The sequence below is a fragment of the Globicephala melas genome, chromosome 3, assembly GCF_963455315.2.
Source record: "Globicephala melas chromosome 3, mGloMel1.2, whole genome shotgun sequence".
Taxonomy (NCBI): domain Eukaryota; kingdom Metazoa; phylum Chordata; class Mammalia; order Artiodactyla; family Delphinidae; genus Globicephala; species Globicephala melas.
In genome coordinates, this window is record NC_083316.1 from 67211832 (window position 1) to 67234555 (window position 22724).

The window sequence follows — 22724 nt, forward strand, 5'->3', positions numbered from 1 at the left end:
TTTCCTTACAGCTTTCTTGAGAGGACTGTGAATTTCTCTAAAGGGAGAAATACTAGAGAAAATTTCAATAAAGGCCATATCCAAAAATAAAATTGATATCTATAATAAATCACCTTTAGTACTCTAGCACCAAACAATGTCTTGACTAAAGCTGGAAGGAATATTACCAGAGTGCTCCAGTGTATAATAATTTTGGTATTTTTCCTCTATATATAGTACTAAAATCCTACTAGTATTTGAAGTTGTACTCTATATATTTCCTTTTGTAAAAGATAATGTGGTCTGAGATTTTAAAAAGTCAAATAAGCAAGATTTTATTTTCTTTGCACTGACTAAAATAAAACAACAACAAAAAAAGAGTAATAAACTTATTAGCTATTTGATTGGCATGAAAACAACTTCCATAACAGAATTATTTTAAGTCGTCATATATCAAATTAGTAGAAGCACAACTTTCTCAATGTATAGCTTTTAGAATAGCTAACATATATTAAGTGCTTACCATAGAAACATACTTTTAGTTAGCAATTACTACTACTTGGCATTTTTATAATCTAATAGGGAATAAATCTGTTTTTATAAACTAAAGGAATTAAACTTGAACATCTGTTAAGGACATGTAGACTGGATTGTTATCAATTATAATATAATCTAAATCAATACTGAATCAGATAACTCCACATTGCTATTACCAATATCATTTATAGATGTAGAAATTGAAGCTTAAAGAGAGTAATTAACTTGGACAAGCTCACAGAGTACTTAAGTGGCAGACTAGAATTGAAATCCTGGCCTATCTGACCCCAGGACTCAGGACCTTTGGTTCCTAATTTTATATCCAAAGCTTAATTTGTCTCTGGAAATTACACCTATGCTCACAAAGGTATTAATTTTGTTCTTCATCTTTAACAATGTGTGTTTCATCTTTCAGGTCATGTGCTACCTTTGTTATTTAAACAACATAACAATAACAATGATATACCCACATCATTGTTTATTAGAATCTGTGCTGAATGTTTCTTTTTTGTTTTTTTTTTTGTTTGTTTTTTTTTTTTTTTTTTTTGCGGTACGCGGGCCTTTCACTGTTGTGGCCTCTCCCGTTGCGGAGCACAGACACGCAGGCTCAGCGGCCATGGCTCATGGGCCCAGCCGCTCCGCAGCATGTGGGATCTTCCGAGACCGGGGCACGAACCCGTGTCCCCTGCATCGGCAGGTGGACTCTCAACCACTGCGCCACCAGGGAAGCCCTGTGCTGAATGTTTTAAAGAAATTATTTTATTCTGTACTAAAAGCTACCTTACTATTTTCATTTTTTTTAAAAAAGATAACCAACATTTAGAGAGGTGAAAGTCCCAGAACAATGTTACACAAGAATGGTTTTAGAGCTGGGATACAAATCAAGTTCATGTTATGCAAAGTTCAAACAGGCTTTCAACGACTAAGGCTTCATTGCCTCAGAGAGTGACCCACTGAAATGGTTTTTCCCAACTTCTCCTTCTCAGTTGCTCAGATGAGACTTCCTTTTCAGTCTAATGATACATGTTCTTATTTCTGCAACAACAATATATCCAAATACATGTCTGAAATTTTGTTAATGAGAGGCTATATAACATAGCTGTAAAGAGTATGGGTCAGGTCAGGAGCAGAGAGACCTGGGGTGAGTCCCATCTCCCACACTAGCAAATTAATTCACTAGAGGTAGTACAATTGGCTTGTCTAGTTTCCACCATGATTCTCTATTTCCTTCCACCTCGTATTTACTTATTTCCCATATGTATTTCTCTTACTTTCTTCCAAGGACAACAACTTCTAGACCTTTAGACACTTGACCTTGGAGCTAATGAAATATTCGTTGATTATATTAATTCTAATTTACCTATAATAATGGGTATCATTTACAGAGTACTTGCAATTTGCCAGGCTCTGTGCTGAGCACATGTTCTTCAATATTTGGTATTATCCTACCAAACACTTTAACAGGCAGGTACAATTATCATTCTCATTTTTTAGATGAGGAAACTCAGGCCTCAATATATTAGTTTTTCCAAGGTCTCACAGCTTCTATGGGGTGGGGTCTATATTTAACTTGAGATCCTCTGAGTCTTCATTTTTAATGACTACAAACTACACAATGCTCAATGTTCTCATTTATATGTTATGTTCTATAAAAGCTTGGATTTACAGTCTGGGATAGTTCTATTTATTTTTAGATTCTATACTTAAGGTTTTATCATTCAAATATTCTGGCAGTTCAGCTAGTGAGAGAACAGAGCTCTGTTTGAACATTTAGGATGATACAGAGAAGGCCATTTTACTTAGGGGAAGCCTTGGAATTCTTCCAGGTATTTATCACCTTTTCCTGACCTACAGAAGAAAAGTGACTAATTCAGTTACCTACATTTTTTACCCTTGTCTGATATGCTTGCTGAAATTTAGAACTAGTCCATTCTGATAGCAAGACAGGCCATACATTGCAAAATCGATTTGCAAATAGTATTCTCCTGTTTGGCTAATATTGTAACTATTTGATTCAATGAAAAAATTAAGTACATAATGTTCTAGGAGGTTGAAAATATAATTAATATACATATGGCTAAACAAAAATTATTAAGTACACCCTAATGTATTTTCTTCATTTGTCACTTGACATTTACAAGGGTCAGATAAGTGCACTGATGTTGCCATTTCCATGTTTTCCTCCAATATTACACATAGATTTCAGAAACTGAATTCATAATATTTATCTGTAACAGACATTAAAAAAGAAATCCTTTAAGAAATCTCTTTTCAGGAGAGTTAGTAACTATTTTATCTTATTTAAATGCAAGTTACATGTCTGAAAGCACCACCAATATGAAGCAGATTTAACTTCACTGACATTACAGGTCACCTACAGACATTCAGTTTTATGTGTAAAAGTTAAAGATGAGATAATTCATTCAAAGGTGTATGTTTGGAAAAGGGCCCAGGTGAGATGCCTATAAATTAAACATTTGGCAAATTTCCTTAGATAAATGGAAAATGTCATTTTGGAAGTTTGGTTTGGTGGATTTTAACAGCTGCACTATAAACTGTAATTGCAATTTAAACAACTTTTGATGCCACTCTAGAAAGATCTTAACCTATTTAACCTGCCACCCCTCAGTGCTTGCAAGTAAGACACAGATATAATTTTATGAACTGCTGGAGAATTTTCCCCAATTATTATTTGACTCCACAGTCATTGTTACATGTAACTCACTCAAAAGTTAACTATGATCCATAGGTCTGTGAAAAAAAAACAACAACTTAATACTTGAATGTATGAGTCTAAATTCCAAAGGTACTTATAGAAGAAAAAGCAAATAAATATATTTGATCACTAAAAAGTTAATCTTTTCAGACTAATATTCTATGCCTATTTTTTAGAAACTCTGAAGGCAGCATGTATTTTCAGGATCAATTTTGTCTACATGAAAATAGTATGTTATTCAGTAGTATTATATGAGTTATAACTTTTGGAAAAATAAAGTTTGTAATAATTATATTTCTTTTTCATTAGGAAATTAAAAAGCATTCTTTTGGAAAGAATACAGTAAATCTCATTCAAAAGTGTGAAAGCCAAAATAAACATAAACAATGCATGCCAATTTTTAAACTATACCATAAATAACATTTCAAATGTGTCAAAAAATCATAGACATAGAAATTTTAAAACACATATTGGATTACTCAGTGGGATAGGAAAATATAAAAGTAGTAGGCCCTTATGCCGTTATTTGGCAGTTTGCGTAATCTCAAAATTTTTAACTATCTTAATAACTTAAATTATACTATTACGGTCTCTTTTCTTCTGTTAACTTTACTTGAGGTTATATTTTTCCTTAAAAAAAAACTTGGCCATATATAGATAGCAGAGTGTTTATCTTTTGAAAAATTATTTTTTTTCAAAAGAAAAATACTTTGGTCACATTTTCCAAAACATTGAGTTTTATGCTAGTTTGAGGTATGCTCCATCCGAATTACAATAGATAATTAGTGTGGAATACTGAGCTAAAACTGTTTGGAAAAAATACAAATATAATGAATACCAAAGAAATTCAGTAAATTTTTTCTGTCATAAAGAAATATATAACAAATAAATTCATTATTTAATAGATGTTTTTTGAGCCAAATATTAACACCCAATATAAAGTTGTCTTGTTCAATAATGAATTTACATTTCTAAGTGGATGATACATATAATAAAATAATGTTCAACAAAATCATTTTCCTTTCTTACTTAAAATTTCTAATGTTTAAAATTAAAGTGTCATGCATATTTTCTTCAATCTTCATTTATACTTATAATGTTTTCCTTAGATTAGTAAAGACTAATGAGTGAAATTTTAGAAAAGACACTGAAAATCTTTACTGTATTGTTATATACCTTCAATAGTTACTTAGTGAGAGCACATACAATTAATATGCTTTGTTACAAAAATGCCAAAATGGGACATGCTTCATAATAATAATGACTTTCATTTTACCATGATTGTCTACATTATCCTTTTCATTATTTATTTTAAAAATAAAAAGTCTAACATTTGCATTAAACTTTAGTGTTTCCACAAAAGTTATTACTTTATTTACATTATTATAATACTTTCACTAGTAATTCTTATCTTGGTTTAACACATGGGGAAATTGAGTCTCAAAAATTTCATTCAAATATTAGTAAAAATGATCTGGAACTAAAATCTTGACCATCCAACTTCAATTCCTTGATCTCTTTTATTATTCCACTGAAGGGTGGCAGAATATGTCACCCCAAAATACATCACTCTGGCATGAAGATTATTTTGATTTAAAGGCACTTGAAAAGCAGCAGGTGCAAGAAAAGCACTCTGACCCCCCTTTTTCTTCTTGAGAGCAGGAAATAAAACTCCCATGTGAAATATGTCCTCCCTGTACCAGAAGGAAAGAAATATTCTTATTACCAGAGACAGGGAGTCCAGGCTGAGGGAATTCTGTACATACATTATTAAAATGACTTTTATCTTCCTTTCGTCTCTACATATATTTTACTTTTCCACAATTGCTTCTCTTTGTTCAGCTTCATATATAGCACTTAGGTTTTGCCAATCCTTTGGGAGACTCCCAGGCCTCATAAAACTTATAAGAAATAAAATTGAATGCTTTTCTTTTGTTAATCTGTCTTTTGTTACAGATCCCCAGCTGAAACCTAAGATGGGTAGAGGAAATATTTTTTCTTCCCCTACAGAACTCAAGACATCTTTTCAAAAGATGCTTACTCAATTGATTATTCTCCCTGATTAGATCTCTTTAGAAGACCAATAAAACCATAAACAGAGTTTAAATTGAATTAGTTCTGTGTATGGAAGAGGGATTTAGATAATTAAAGTTAATAAATTATGACAGGCAAAAATAAACACAAGCACATACAATTTCACTAGTGCCACTAAGGACCATATTAGCTATCTGACAAAAGTCACATATGCATATTACATATGTAAATAGGTAAAATGACAGCACAATATATATGAATCATGCCACTTAAATCTTAAGTCCCATGAATGCAATTATTCCTTAAAGGGAGAAATAATTTTAGTTTAGGAAAGCAGGAAACAATGACTTACAGAAAAATAGAGAAAGAAACCCAAATATTCTTCACAACTCAAAGCTCTCAGCTTGTGTAGGGACTTAAGTTTAAGCCTGGTGCTGACTCTCTGGTGCACTCTGAAGGGATGAGCCAAACCCTTAGAGATGTTACATTTTTGACATTTCATTAGCTACAGAGCTTTCCTTTTTTTTCAGTAGAGCCAAGTAAGCGTTACAGATCCCATGACTCTTTTCAAAGTGAGTCAGAGGTGGCACAGGTGCCTTAGTCAAATAATTCCCTTGCCAATAACATAACTTCTAATTAGATGTGGCATAACAATTTCTTATGGAATATAGAAAAGACTGAACCATGTTTTTTCTCCCAGAATTAGATGAAAATTAAAAGTTTTTGAAGTTTATTTCAAGACAAGGGATTACCTTTTTTCAGCCCCTTTGTGCCATTTATCTTTGCCTACTGCAGCTGCATTGGAGGCTTACCTGGTGGTGCCATGGAATGTTCCCATAACTCTTAAGGTTCTGCGACCTTTTCCATACTCAATGAGATCTTGTGCTGAGTTCACTTAGAACTCCAGAGAATATAAAATTAATCTTTTTTAGATACTTATCAGTGAGTGTGCCAAACAGGGCCCTTAGAGACTAAGAGCCTGCCTGGACCACTTCCAATTATTAATGGTCCCTGGTAATTTGAAAGAAAATGAAGTGTGAAAACAAAGTTACAAAAATTTTAATATTTTATATTAAACATAGTTAAACATAAACATACAAAATACAATGACTTAAATGTAACCACATTACATTTGAGGTTCTTCTTGAATATGAGACTTAGGCCAAATGGATTTTCTGGTCTCTCAATAAATTAGCCTTGATATGAAACTCCTAAAATACTCAAGGGTATGGAAAACCACAAAGTGTAGCTCCCATAAGTGAGTATTTTTTTTTAAAGAACACTCATTTAAATTCAGGTAGTACAGTGTGAAACTAACAGCAGAAACTCTGTAGTCAGAGTCAGAGTGTCGAACGTGATTATTGGCTCTGCTACTTACTAGCTGTGTGAACTTGTGTTTTGTTTCCTCTCTTGTATAATGGAAATAATATTACTTATTTCATAAGGTTAATGATTTAATATTCACAAAGTGCTTAGTAGAATTCCTTGGCATATATATTTGTTGTTGTTGTTAAATAAATAAAACAAAAAAGGTAGCATTGTATATTATGTTTGTCAGTGTCTATATTAAACACTCCCAAAGTTTCAGTGGCTCAAGTTAATGTGATTTATTTATCACAGTCCCATGTGAGTTTGGAGGCTCTACTGAAAAATCCTATTCTGTAGTTAAACAGGGACCCAGCCTACTTAATTTTGTGGGTCTCTCATCCTTACGTAAGTCCCAGGTATCTTCTGCATCAACTGGCCAACAGGTAAATGAAAAGAGTGTGTAGAGGTTGGCTTAGGATGTTTTATGAGCGGTGCATAATTTTACCCACGTTCCACCAGCCAGTCCTGAATGACATGGCCCTGACCAAGAAGAACAAAGGCTGCAAACTGTAGTCTTTCTGTATACCCAGGACAAGGAAACAGGGTTGATTTTCATCTGATGAACCAGGAACATACATGATAACGGTCACATTAAGATTCTATCTACCTTAAAAGAGCTTGAAAAAACAGCACAATGGGACTTAACATTCATAAGGAATCTCAATTGAATTGGTGGCTTCCACATTCTTTTTTTTTTTCCAATAAACATGTGGAAGTCAGTCATATAAAGATGGATAAGTGTGGCAATTATTTATCTTTTAAATCCACTGGAAATTATTGTTAAGTTGACCATGTAAAATGAACTATATCTAGTGTATTTTTGAAATCTGTTTTTCCTTTGGACAGACCTAGTTCCTTTCCTTTCCCCTCTGTTTGTTTTATGACCCTAAAAACCAATTTTCTCTAAAGGTCATTTTACCTCTAAATATTTCTTAAATCCATCTACTTCTTTCCACCTATTTGGCATAACTTGAGATCAAATTATCATTTTTCTTGCCTGGACCATTGCATTGACTTCTGAACTGATCACCTCACATCTACCTTTGTCTGCTTCCAATTTATTTACTGCAGCCATTTGATTTTTATCTCCTAAATCTTTTTATAATCGGTCCATTTCTTTAAGTCAGCTCCACAAAAGCTAATCTAACTGACTCACGTTTCCTTCTGTGCCGTTCTCTTACCTGCTCTCCACCATACAAATCATCCTTCATTTCCAGGACATGCTGAAATGCTTCCTGTCCTAGGGCTTTAGCAAATGCTGTTCCTTATGTCCAAATGTTCTTCTCCATACATTTTTAGGTAATTCCTACCATGTGTCAGATCTGAGAGATTGCTTCTTCAAAGATGCAGTGACCTGCACAACTACATATTATTTTGTTTACTTTCTCATGGCACCTTTAATTCTTGTTCATAGAACTTTCTTATAATTGTAATTAAATAATAAGTGGTGCACTTAGATATATAATATCTGTCTCCTTTACTAAAATGTTGCCTATAAGATTGTGTTGATCAGAACACCATCTCTAGCACATGACAATATGCATTACAAAGAGGAGACACTTAATTTTTATTGAACAAATGTGGCTCATTTTAATTCTGCATCACCAAATAATTTCATTCATTATCAAATTATGTTTGATTTCTTACAATATACCAAGGACTGTACTGCATACTATAGATTCAAATTTAACTGAACGGCCCTATGGTCTTTGAGTTGCTGATAATGCAGTGGTGGGGCCAAAAAAGTAAATGAAAGATAATAAAATGTAACAAGAAGTATTTGGATACAAATTTCATGAGGAAACAAATGAACATATATAATTTTTCTTTTTTAATGAGGGGATTTTCAAGAAAAGGTAATATTTTGGTATTCTGTCCTTTTTCACCTCAAATTTTGGTATCTACCAAATTGGAGAGGGCTAGTATATGCACAAAGCCCTGTGAACTTAACTTCTAAAGGCATTACTGATTGATGAAAGGAGTCTCCTTTCTCTGAGCAAAGAAGAGCTCTATCTTGATGAAGACTTCACTGATTGCAAGGAAAAGAAACAAACTCAAACTGAGTAACTGAGAAATTCATTGTAGAGGTACCATGGACAGAACAATTATTTAGGTAGGTAATAAATATAATGGTAAAAAAATTTGACCCCATGCTTTACTCATACATTGAACTAAGTGTCATGCAAATATCATTTCAAATCAACTAGGTTTCCATAAAGGTGACAACCAAAAATTCTCAAGAAAGACAATTCTGAGCTATAATGTATCCTATTTGTCTTCATGAACTGCTCTATCTTATTGTTTTTATATCTAATCTTTTAATTGTAAAACCTCTCATCCAATGATTTTCTTCATTATTTGATATTCCAAATTTACCAGGACTGACTCTTCATTGTGAATTCTGTCTTAAGAGTCTTACATTCCCAGTTTTATATACTAAACAAGATAGAAAAGTTTTAATTATTGCATTTTATGTTTGCATAAGGATTACTGTTGATGATTCTAGAGTCTACATTCATATTTTATTTATTCATTCTATTAATTTTATGTATTCATTTTATTTACTCTCTCATTTATTTATTCTTTACATAGTACCTGCTATGTACTAGGCACTGATTTACTGGAGATATAACAGAGAAAAATACTGTTTAATGTCCGTGACCCAGATAACTCTGCCATTGTCAGTGCTATTCAAAGTATCCTTTAATTGAAAATATGAAGAGAAAACTTAGAATTACCAATGATTTAAAGTGAAAAACAAGTGAAACAGCATGATATATGGGAACCAAACATTTGAAACAGAAGAACTTACCAACAAATAATATACTCACTGAAGGAAAGACCAAATCACTCAAGTGAATAAAATAAGTATCTTGGAAGTTACTTTGAGAGGATAATACATCCATTAAAAAACATAAGATGCCCTCCACTTTTGGTACTACAGGAAATCAGATAAGCTGAAAACACTCTAGCTACAACACCGTAAGACATTCTCCATAAAATATTAAAAACATGCGATATTGTATAGCTGAGCTGTCAGGGCAGTAAGGAAAGTTCATAGGTTTTCTCCAAAAGGGAGAAAACAAAAAGTCAGAGTGGTTAAGCATGTGCTGAAGCTTTGATAGTGGTGGCGGCAGAAGTGACAATATGCGGAAAGGTTGGAAGAGGTTGCTAATCTCTTTAAACAAAGGGACTTTTTACCTTTAAATTTTTATTTTGACATAATTTCAGAATCATAGAAAGGTTGTGAGACTAGTACACATAATTCCCAAACACCCTTCTTTGAGATTCTCAAATTGTTGAAATTTACTTACCTATAATTTTCATTTCTTCAACAGTTCTTTCTCTTTTTCTGCACCCATTTTAGATGTGTGATTTGAGGATTATTTACTGAAATTAATTGAAAAAGTAATGAACAAATTGTAAACTAACAAAAATCAAGTAAAACACAACAAGAAAAGACGAAGAAAGAATTAGGAAATACCCTAAGTTCCAATATGTATATTATGTATACACAATTCTCAATTCATTTATCTCAAATTTCCTCCTGAAAAGACATATATTTTGAATGAAGAGATTGTCACTTTGGAACCAAGTAGCCAAAGTTTTAAACACATGGATATCTGATAACACAGAGCATTACTCCATCTCAGAATTATGGGAAGCAATTTCATGAAATATTAGTTTTACATATGTCTGTGACTGTTAAACAGCATTAAATGTTTCACTTTGTGCATACCTACAGAGACATTTCTAATATCTTTGGGGTACAATAAGAGTGAAATACAATCACTAATGTAATATTAAGAAAGAAATATGATCTCTACTTAATTATTAACCTAGGAAAAAATGATTGACTATACAAGGTAAGAAATCCCTGCTCAAATTTTACATTTGATTTAATTTGCATCAATGCTTCCACTAGTTTAAAAACATTTATCAGGTTATAAACATCTCTTGGGACCTACCCTATGGAACAACATGTCTTCTGAAATTGTTCTCTGTGATTAGTTGCTTCTTATACAGAATTCATGCTGACATAATTCCCTTAAAAAAATGTCTCTATAAACATAAAGATTAGTTTAGCAAGAATAGCTATTTGCTTATCTTCACTCATCTGCATATGAATATATTTTTCTTTTTTGTCTATTGTTTATATACACCTGAAAATTTATTACAGTCTTTTTGATTCACTTGTTACCTACAAACTAAGTTACCTAGAGGATTCTAGCCACCATTTTATGCTACTTTATATTCATAATTTATTTGACTCTCTCTAGGTGATGAGTCCAAAAATAATTGAAAACATGTTTCTAATACTGCTCTACTTAAATCCAAAACAGTAAAGTAGAAGTTTGGAATTATAGTTCTAAGATCAATGTTTCTGTGTTTGGTGTTCTGGAGCTGGGTCTATGCTGGTAATGCTAACAGAAGAGTGCAATTAATTATTCAAGTGGTTTCCAAAACTGAGTATGTGTTATATTATGAAAGTAAATTTCAATAACACTTGCATTCATTAGAAAAACATTAAAAATATTCATTCAATTCATTTTACCTAGAAATACACTATCTGAATTTTAACATCATACTAATATTGCAGTTAGGCCTGTAAATTCTTCAAATACATAGCTGCAATCTTCTGAGACTAAATTCTATCTGAAGAGCAGACACCAATTTTCCTTTTTTCTTGGCTATATAGTACACAATAACTGCAGATATCCTTCAGTGATACAGAATATCCTAGCTTGAATAAAACATTTTAAATGCTCTATCAGAAGACATTAATGTCAAAAGTATATATTTTAAGTATAAAAGCAATTTCCAGAAAGCCCCTTTTATCAGTTTCCTATGGCTGCTATAACAAATTACCACAAATGGTGGCTTAAAACAAGGGGAATTTGTTATGTCGCCATTCTGAAGTCTAAAGTCAGTATCACTGGGCCAAAATCAAGGTGTCAGTAGGGCTGTACTACTGGAAGCTTTAGGGGAGAATCCCTCCCTTACCTCAACTAGCTTCTGGTGGCTACCACATTCCTTGGCTTGTGGTCCCATCTCTCAAATTTCAGCCTCTGTTGTCACATTGCCTTATCTTCCATCTGTCAAATCTTGCTCTGCCTCCCTCTTATAAACAGACATGTGATTGTATTTAAGGTCTACTAGGCTAATCCAGGATAATCTCCCCATCTGAAGATACTTAATTTATCACATGTGCAAAGTGTCTATTTGTCAGTAAAAGTAAGGGTCACAGGTTTCAGGCATTAGGATATAGCTATCTTTGGGGGGCCATTTTTCAGCCTACCACATCCCTTTATAGCAACCTTCATATTTTCGAAGTCTAATTCCTCATACATATATGGTGATTAAAGTACTTATTTAACTCAAAGCTTCTTAGTGAATTTTGAGTCATAATGTAATTGCCCAGGATCTAGAGCTATGCTAAGTGATACTCTTCTAGGAGTTTTAAATAAAGTTTAAGCTACAGTGCCTAACTCTTCTTCAGGTATCTTTGTGTCTGAGAATGGTTTCTTCTAGCATCTCTGTCTGAGAACAGTACCATCTATTCTCCTAAACCAGACACCTAAGACATCCCCCTCCTTCACTGCCCTCTCCTGTGCCCCTAACCCAAATTCCAATCCACCATTTGTCCTGGATGACCTTGACTCTAAATATCTTTCAGATTTTCCCATTTTTCTCTCTTTCTGCTTTTGCTACTCTGTCTCATTTGATCACTAACACTTGCCTGAGGTTTGGCAATAGCTTCTTTATTGGTCTCAATGTACTATCTATTGTCCTCAATCCACTCTTAACCCTGCAGTTAGAATTACCTTTTCAAAGCACAAAGATGATTTTGAATGAAAAATAAATCCATCCTCTGATTTTGGGATGAAGGTCAAAATTTTTAACATGGTCAAAAAGACTACTTCTGAAATTTGGCTAGTACCACTCTCAGGTTTCTGCAATTCAGTCCATAGCTTTGGGCTGGGGGAACTCTTCCCTGACCACAAGGAAGGCAAAGCCCCAGGGCACCTATGAGCTCAGCTAAAACTTTTAAATTTGAACAGAATGAAGTCTTCACGCTCTAATTTAAAAACACTCTGGTTTGGGCTTCCCTGGTGGCGCAGTGGTTGAGAGTCCGCCTGCCGATGCAGGGGACATGGGTTCATGCCCCGGTCCGGGAAGATCCCACATGCCGCGGAGCGGCTGGGCCCGTGAGCCATGGCCGCTGAGCCTGTGCGTCCGGAGCCTGTGCTCCGCAAAGGGAGAGGCCACAACAGTGAGAGGCCCGCGTACCGCAAAACAAACAAACAAACAAACAAAAAACAGAGACAACAAACAGTCACAGAAGGTAGTGGAAATGCTAGAAAAGAGTAGTAAAGATGGACTCCTGAGTCAGAGAGAAGAGAAGATCACCTTGTGTTTCCAACTTTGCTCTTCCAGAACAGCAAGCTCTACTACTCTTTAGGCTCTTGGGTTCTATAAGATCTTGCTGAACTTAAAATACTAAAAGTTCCCTCTATTTTTACCATCTTTTTTCATTTACACTGAAACTTGAATGGGTGTTTATTAAAACCAAAATAGCAGTGGATTGGCCAAAAGATTAGAGTTAGAAAAGACAGAATATCTGTGGTAAAGTACATGGATTTATTGAGAACAAAATCTTTTTTATAAGGTAAATAGAACTCAATTTCCCATTATACATGTCTAAATAACACTAAAATAAGAAAACATTAAGATAAAGGAGTTAGAAACCATCTTACAAAGTAATTGTAGGAGTGATTGACAAATGCTTAAAATTTTTTTTTTGTACATGTGTACTTTCTCAGAGAACATTGGAAACATTCAGTAAATATTGTTTTTGTTAACACGATGATGCTGATAATTACGTGTTTCCTGAATTTAGATAATTTAATTGATCAGGGCAGGATACTAATGAGGTTATAGCTACAGATCTTATAGTTAGCTCAGTTCCATTTAAGTGCCCACAGTTTGACTTCTCACCTCAGTAAGTCACCACTGCTGTGTATCATTAACTGAAATAGCAACTAAAGTGTGAGATTATATCTGTAAAATGACTACTTCAGAAAAAAATTATTCAAATCGTATACTTTACTTATTATGGGCCACTAGTTTCATCTTTGTGTATGAAAACTAGGATACTTTATATCTTTGATGATGAGACAGAGAAAAACAGCCTTTTTTTTTTTGTTCTCTGTGCAGTCATATAAAAGACTCCTTTTTAAAATTATCCTGAAACATAAATTAATCCTTGTTTAAAATTCCAAAGACTAATTTCTATTCTGCAAGAATTACATCAACCATTTTAATTGTTTTGATTATCTGACAGAGCTTTTCCATATAATTGCAACAAGAAGAGACATCAGCTAACAAAGTTGCTCACGCAGTTAGAATAATTATCTTAATGTTATAAACTTATAGCAGATCCAGTGGAAATTATTAATGGCAGCAGTCAAATATTATATAAGTAAAATTAGATTTTTACATCCACTGATTTTATTTGTGTTAATTTTGTATATTAAGGTGAAGGAAAGTAACAGAAAAGAGCAGAAATTATAATGAATTATAGAATCAGAATCTAGTAAACAAAGAGCCGCTGGTTACATGGAAGAAACTGGAACTTTATACTCTTCAGAAATAAATCTTAATGAAAGGTTAATCTGAGGACACTTTCTGAACTCCTCATAAGACAGCTGTAGTTGATTCATCGGGGCTTTACCTAATGCTGGTCTCAGAGATCTTCACCAATATTTTGTGTCAATTTGAATATATTATGCATAGGTCAAATTCTCAGGTGTTACCTGCAGTTGCTTATGTGAATTAATCCCTTTTCCCACTTAATGAGTTTAGAAAGATACCCACATTGTTATACTGTATAAGGTACTCTTAAGTATGTTACTTATATATTTAAATTAATTATCTGAATAAAGGCTGCAGAGGTCAGCAACATGCCCAAAGTGTGATACAGCTAGTAAGCTGTGTACCAGAATTTAGATTTAGACCTTAGGATAATGACTCCTGAACCCCATTGTAAACTACTTGCTGTTTTTTATGTATATATTTATATACCTATATTTTACAAATATTAAACATAGATATCATCTAGAAAGTGCTATAAGATGGAAAACTCTGACTGCCATAACTAAAATGTTCAGATAATTCAATCTTTAATAAACCAACTCTAGCATTATTGTTAAAATGGTTATTTAAATATAGTATATTAGCTTAACATTAGAATAAAGTTTATTTCAAAGTTTTGTGTAGCATAAATTATGACTTCATAAAACTATTTGATTTGTTTAAACTTTAATTATTTCCCTTAGATGTTTTCCTCTCTTCCTTTTTCTCTTTCATATACATATAAACAGGTGTAGATATTATACACATTATTTAGTTTCATCAAAACATAGGTATAAATGTAGACAGTATCTATTAAGATTTTTATCAAGCAAGTATGCTTGCTCTGAGGAAACTTTTTTTTTTAGCTTACTATGCCAATATAAGTTTTCTAAAGCAAAAATTGTGCACTTAGATGTCAAGCCATTGTGAAACACATTGAACTGTGAATTCCAACTGCTGCTGCATTCCAATCTTAGTGAGCCAGGCTTGAAAGCAGAGAACATCTTACAGATCTCCTTTGATATCTGAACCAAAACATTTTTTTCCAAACAGTGGGTAATAAATTTAGCAGCATTTAGACAGAAAAAAAAGCTGTTTCTAAAGTAATTACTCTTTCCCAAAATCTGAGGTAAGAAACTGAAGAAATTCATCCGTCCAGTAGGTAGCATTTTGAGATCCCACTTTTCCATACTATTACATTTGTATGTACTTCTACATTATTAGCACAAATTTAAATGCCATGTATTCTTTCTGCAAGAATGGGCAATGCCAATACTTTTACTGAATGATACCTACAGGTCAAGGCTGTTTTAAGGGTGATTATATATATATATATATATATACACACACACACACACACATATATATACATATATATATATATATAAAACATTATTAATTTAATCATTACACAGCCATACTGAAATGTGTCTTAGACCATTCAGTCTGCTATAATACGGGGACAAATCTCATTTATGAGGGCTCCACCCTCATAACTTACAAACCTCCCAAAGACTGCACCTACTAATACCATCATCACCTTATCACCTTTGGGGGTTAGGATTTCAACATGTGAATTGAAATTCACATGAGGGACACAAACAGTCAGACCATAGCATGTACTATTTTCATACATTTTCAGGTGAATAAATTGAGGGATAGCAAGATTAAACAAGAGGTCCAGCATTACACAGTTAGTATGTGCTCTTTAAAAACAGGTGGGCTTACAATAGAGTGTGGCTTCTAAAATTTATTTCTGAAAACTCCTCATGATATTGAGGCATAAAGGTGTAGATTCAAGGAAGATTGTCACCTTTTAAGAAAAAAATTGCACTAAAATTTTATTTTAATTTAAATAAAACTTAAAATTTTATTTAAAATTATTATTAATATATGTTTGGTATACAAATTAATCCACTGATAGGAAAAATCAGAAGTCTCTCTTTCCATTCTGACTCTAATAGTACAATTCTACATCTCAAATCCAATTATTTGATAAAACAGAAAAAAAATCCTTACTTTGCCTTATATTTGACACAATTTTTTAAAGTTTTATTGTTTTGCATAGTTTTTTAGATAAACTGTGTTTTTTTGGTTATGCTCTAGTTTTAATTTTTTGATGGCCTTATTCTATCACTTTCTTACTTTACATCACACTGTCCAAAGTAAACTTGTTCATTTTTTATTTTTGTCAGCCATCATACAAAATTCTTGAACATCATTCTGATTTATCAGTGTAGTTTAGAAACTCACCTCAAAATGAATCACTGTGCACATAGGATATCAGCTATAGGATTGGCTAATCAGCCAGTACAGTGCTGTGCTCACCACTGACCCAATCATACTGGCAAGGGCATTGGTATCAATGCCACCTGGAACTGAGGAAGAGGTCAACCCACTCAAAATTTCCTGGCTTCTTCAAAATGGAAAACATTTCATGGGAAATAATGCTTACCCCACTGTTTAGATACAATTATTGACTTCTCACATTGAGAGGAGAGATGAAGTGAGTCTAATTTTCTTTTTCCTTCATAGGAGACTTATGCACAGAGTTGTACATGGTATTTTATTTATCCACAAAATTTTCCTTATATTCATTGGATATGACTAAATCTCCATTTTTAAAAATTGATATTCAAAGAGGTGGAGTTTTTAATGACAGAATTAGGTCTTTGGACATTTCAGGAAAGTTTTACAATAAATGTGAATACTTTTTCTTGTTTTAATCATTTTATCTCTTGTTAAAATGTGTGTGTATACGCACACACATATGCACACACACACATATATATATATATAGGCATAATTTTCTATTGGCTGTTCATGTCATCCTTTTTCATTTAATTGGTATGACCTTTGAAAACTCTGTGGTAATTGTGTACTTTGGAAAATAATATCAACCCACTAGGTACTCTATTATAGTCTAGTGAAATGTTATGATAATCCAAAATTCCACAATTACCCATCTACTGTCATTGTAAAAAATGAGTGAGCACTCCTAATTAAATAAATATACAGTGTATATTTTCATGTAGATTTTATATTTTCACATGCACTTAGATATGAAACACATACATAGGTACCCACATACAAACCAGTTCATTGAACTTTGACAATTATACATTATTCTTTAATTTTGAAGAGTTTGCTCCTTTAAATATCTTATTATTTTGATAAATGGATTTTTTTTGTACAAGTACTTTTAAATTTAAAAATAAAAGAATCTTTTCAAATAAATGTTTAAGGAATTTATAAACAAGAAACTCAACAATATTCCTACTAAACTGTCAAGTTAAACAGTGATTTATGAGAAAGATGTTCTTCAGATGAATAAGGGGAAAGAAGAATTCAACTAATATGATCCATAAAACTCAGTGTGGAGTCTATTAGGGCTTGAAGACTTTTTACTAGTTTAGAAAATGAAGCAGATGTTTCAGTAAACAGGAGACAATAAAGAGAATACCAAAAATATGCAGCAGCACAGCTGCATCTGTGTCAATTTTTCTGACCTGGTATTTTTTTTTTTGACCTGGTATTTTTGAGAAAATTAAGTCAATTTTGATTTTTCACTTGCTTTAATTATGTCCTCTGTAATTGTGACACTAAATTCAAATTTGTAAATCATAAACATGAGACTTAGATGGAGATCTGAAATAGAAGTAACACACGTTTTATAAATTAATTGATTAGCCAAACACATAAATTGGCAAAATGAGTATGAAGATGACAATTTTCTTGTTAATAAAGATAACATAATCAATCAAGCTACATGTTTCTGGAAAGCAATAAATAATTTTCTTCCTGAAAGAGGGTCTCTTGAATTTTTAAAATTATTGCACTTTAGTTTCCTAGATATAATCCATGACTTAAAAATTTCTCTTGAAATGAAAGCATTCTTAGTTGTCATAAATATGTTCCTGGTTAAGCATTCCTTTTAAAATTTCTCCTGAAATATTATGCAGAATTCAAGACAAAGGAGTGCTAGTTGGTTGCTTTTATATAAATTCATTACCATAAATAATAGTCACCATAACTTTATGCTTATAGACCTCTATATTTTGTATGAGGCACATTCCTAAGATATTCAATTAGGCATATTCAAACACAATATTTTCTGATTTTAGTTCAAATAATTAGTAGAAAAGAGTTAAAAATATGACGTGATTAAAATTATTTAAAATTAGATAATGGTTTCAGTGTAATCTTTTCATTTGGATGCATGATGTAGTTACAGAAAATATAAAATTATTAGAAACTAGTCTAAAGGAGCTTGTAAATCAATTGGTAGAAGGAAACCAAAGGATTTATTTACTATATAAATATGCTTTAAGATATTTCATTTATAATTAATTTGATTCAATTACTTGAAATCAAAACAAACATGTTAAGGAATAAATTCCCTAATATAAATCATATGGCTTAAAATAGAGGAGCTAGAGAGATAGAAATACATTGCTTATGAGATATGATCAGATCTACAATTCCTTATCCAAACCCCAGGGGCCAGATGTATTCCAGAATTGGGATTTTGTCTGAATTTATTAAAGGTAACATTTTGCATGTATCTTATATTATGCTAACACTCAGTGGGGCCTGGAGCAGCTCCCCCTACTCAGATATGTTAATACTTCAAAATATATGAACAATATAAATATTTGATTTAAAAAATAAAAATAATCAGTAAATAATCATACATCAGTTTAGGTTTAGTTTTGTCATTATATGAAAAATATCAGGGCTCTTTGGATCCTGGAATTGCAACACACACTAATTTCCCTATACATTAGGGTTTTCTTTGCCTTGGTGCTCTGAACAATGTAAATGTTCCTGGGCCCAGCCCTTTGACACTATTGCCATGAGCACTTAACAGTGTTTTACGATCAAGGTGGTACTTGGACTATTCTAAACTCTTAACTATTATAAAAATATTAGAAACCTCATTAAGCAGTTCTGAGAATATGAAGGATACTATGAGGTGAAGGAAAATATTCCCTACTACAAAAGGACAGTCAAACTCAGGCAGAACTCGGTCAGAGGCATTTACATTTATTTACATTCTATCGTCTCAGAATTAGTAAATTTCTTATCTGGAGTTCTTTTCCTGTATTTTCAACTATTTTATTGAAGTTGTCGGCATTACCTCTTTTTTAAATCATCACATGTTTCTGTGAACATATCTATATAGCCTATTCTCAAGTGTTTCTCAATCTGTGGATTGAATAAAATGCCTTCCACTTTCTTTTTTTTTTTTTTTTTTTCTCATTACATAGATAGTCTTATTCCATATATGAACTGTTCTGGTAAGAAAATTCCTTTCTTTTCCTTGTCTGGCTTGTTCTCAGGAGTGACACATCCAAAGCACATTCATTTAGGTGAATACAATACAACAGAAAAAAAAATGTGTTCTGTAGGTTAATTAATCTCAGTATTCTCAAATTTGGGTAGCAAAGGATAGACCAAAATACATGATAATCACTGACTCCAGCATATGATATACCTGAAGCAATATATTTTGATTATGGAATTCAGGAGGGGTAGATGAATAAGAGGAGTCACAGATACAGTCTACCTACATCCAGTTAGCCTAAAAATTGACCATGACATTTCCAAGAAGAGAAGAGGTTACAGAACTGCAGAGGATTGAGGGCTGAGCCAAACTCCTTGAAGAGATTATGGGTCTCAGAAGTTTCAGTATTTCACCTCTTGGCAGATTCACAGAGCTCTATGAACATTCAGGCCAGAAAACTACCCCTGTACTTGCTTTCAGGCCTGACTGTCCTCTAAGCACACATCACCAAATCTTCATCTTTCTGAATGGCCTTGGATCCTACATGTGTCTGGATGATCATCTTTCAAAGTAAGTTAACACTGAAGCCTATTAGTTCTATATTTGGGACATCTTTATGGAGCAGTAATAATAATAGCTGGCACTCCTTTTCTTCAAGGCTCACTGCAATCTATGAGCATTCTAACTTTATAGGTGAGAAAACATAAGCTTAGAGAATTAAGTAACTTGCCTTAGATCACACAAACTTACAAATGAAGCAGGAACTTGAAGACAAATTCTCTGATGTCAAGTACTCAGCAATTTCTTTCCATAATTCCACAGATAATTCAAAAGATACATTTTGATGAGCAGAGTCTTTTATTACCTCAAAATAATTTTCTTTCCATAAACTGTGGATTTTCATTTGTTTAAATCTGGCAAATGTCTTAGATATGATTTTGCTCCACCTCTGATGAATAATCAATCAGTCAATAATTAAGGGCTTGACTGCAATTATGGACCTAAACCAAAAAGACTGAGGAAGAATCTCTGTGCCCAGTTCCTGAAAATTTACTGGAAGCTTCACTTCCTCACACTCACATGTATTCATGAACTGTCCCTAAACCTCAGCCTTAAAGAAATACCTTTCAACCTGATAAATTTTAGAATCCTGCTACAAACTGGTATGAAATGAATGTCAGTCTTGAGATCTCTATTTTACTTGGAAAAGATGGGCTTACTCTGTATTGCAAAAGGGAGAGAGCAAATGAAGAGACATAATTTAATTTTATCAGTAAGGGGAAAGGGAGTTGTATGAACCTCAAAAGAAGAGAAAAACATGTTTGAAAATTGCTTGAATCACTTAAACTTTTTATTGTTATCAACACTAAAGCATATCTTCCATTAGAAAAACAGTAGGTGTAACTGAATTGCTTTTAAATGACTTTCAATGATTCCTTTTTGAGAATCATTAGAATAATCATTAGAAGCATTAGAATAATTTTATTATAATTTCATGAAAATTTATTTTCATGTTTTGTCTTCCTGTCAAACTTGAGGTGACTGATGAAAAGACTGTGTGAAGTAGAGTAATTTTGCTATTGAAATTTAGAGATTCTCAGGAATTAACTAGGATTCTGTAGCTAGAACTTTGATCTCTACTTTTAAACTTTTAACATTTTTCTTAAAAGAAGACTTGAAGTCCATGATACTTCTATTAGACAATAAGATGGTAAAACTCTCAGAAGGTCAAAGATTTTAAATGGATAAAAATAAATGTTTTGGGAAAATTTTACAAGAATAGATTTCCCAAATTATGTTAAATCTTATAAAAAATGGAGTAAAACTTGAAATAGGAAAAATTTTTAAAGAATTATTGTTTTAAATTTTTTAAATATTCTTATAATATTAATGAACATTATTAAATAAACTTGGAATTTATCTGTACTTATTGTTTCATTTACATTTAGAGCTGCAGTCAATTGTGCTGGACTGTGTTCGGAGAATTTCTCAGAATCCCTTTTAATGAAAATTCAATTGCCTTAAAGGAAAAATAAAAGCCTAAATCATCTAGTATCTAGTAAATTTTTAACCTTGATGTAGAGTTTACTGCTTCCTAGAAGTCATATTTGGTAAGATTGCTACTATCTCAGGGTAAGGCAAATATCAGTTGAAGTACCTTCTTCCACATACATTTGAGATCTGCATGATTCCTATCATCTCCATGGTTTGGAGTCTGAGGTAAGAACTTGGCTTCACTTCCTTATTGTCACCACTGGCTTCGATTGCTTTATGGATCATCTTACCATTCCCAACAGTTTGTTCCTGTTTGATGTGATCTGTCACACTGTCCTGGATATGAAATATGGCCCACTTTATTTAATTTATAAACCATCATCAACATAACAAGCAATCAAACAAAAAATAAAACAAAACTAACTTATACAAATGATTACATTTTAGGTCTGGAAAAATCAATACGGGTGTTTCCACAAGAACACGAAAGCATAAATTTTAAATACTGAAAAGCTTAGTTTTTCAAAGTTCATTGGCCACCATTCCCAAGTTCTTGGATACCACCATGTTTGTTGGTTTTATCTACAGTACTCCCATTCCATTTATTCAATATATTCTTGAAAAAAAATTCTTTCCAAATGGAACTACAGTGCTAGGTAATTAAATAATATTTTTAATAATTATTATAATTATATTTCATAATAATTAAAAAATATAATAATTATTAAAATGAAGTAATATGGTTTTGAACATCTATAATTTTCCTCTAGTAATGTTTTACAGATCCTGCAAAAGCTGTCTCTGCTCCCCAAATATGATGTAGTCATGATAAAATACATTAATTATGTAGTTGAAACATTATGCAGATGAAAGATATTCTCAACGAGTTTTATGAAGATGGTCCATGCTGTATATCAAATAATGGTTAACAATGAATGTGATATCTTTCCCATGTGGTCCACAGAGAATATAACTAAAGAAGACGTAAATGCTTTCTATCTTCCAGAGGGGATGCATGTATGTTATTACATGTTATATTATGTTATGCTATGTTATGTTACATGTTGTGCTATAGTATGCTATGTATGCTGTGCTATGTTATAGGTTATGCTATACTATCCTATGCATTACATTGTGTTACACTATGTTATCTCTTTCTCTTAGATGTTTGTC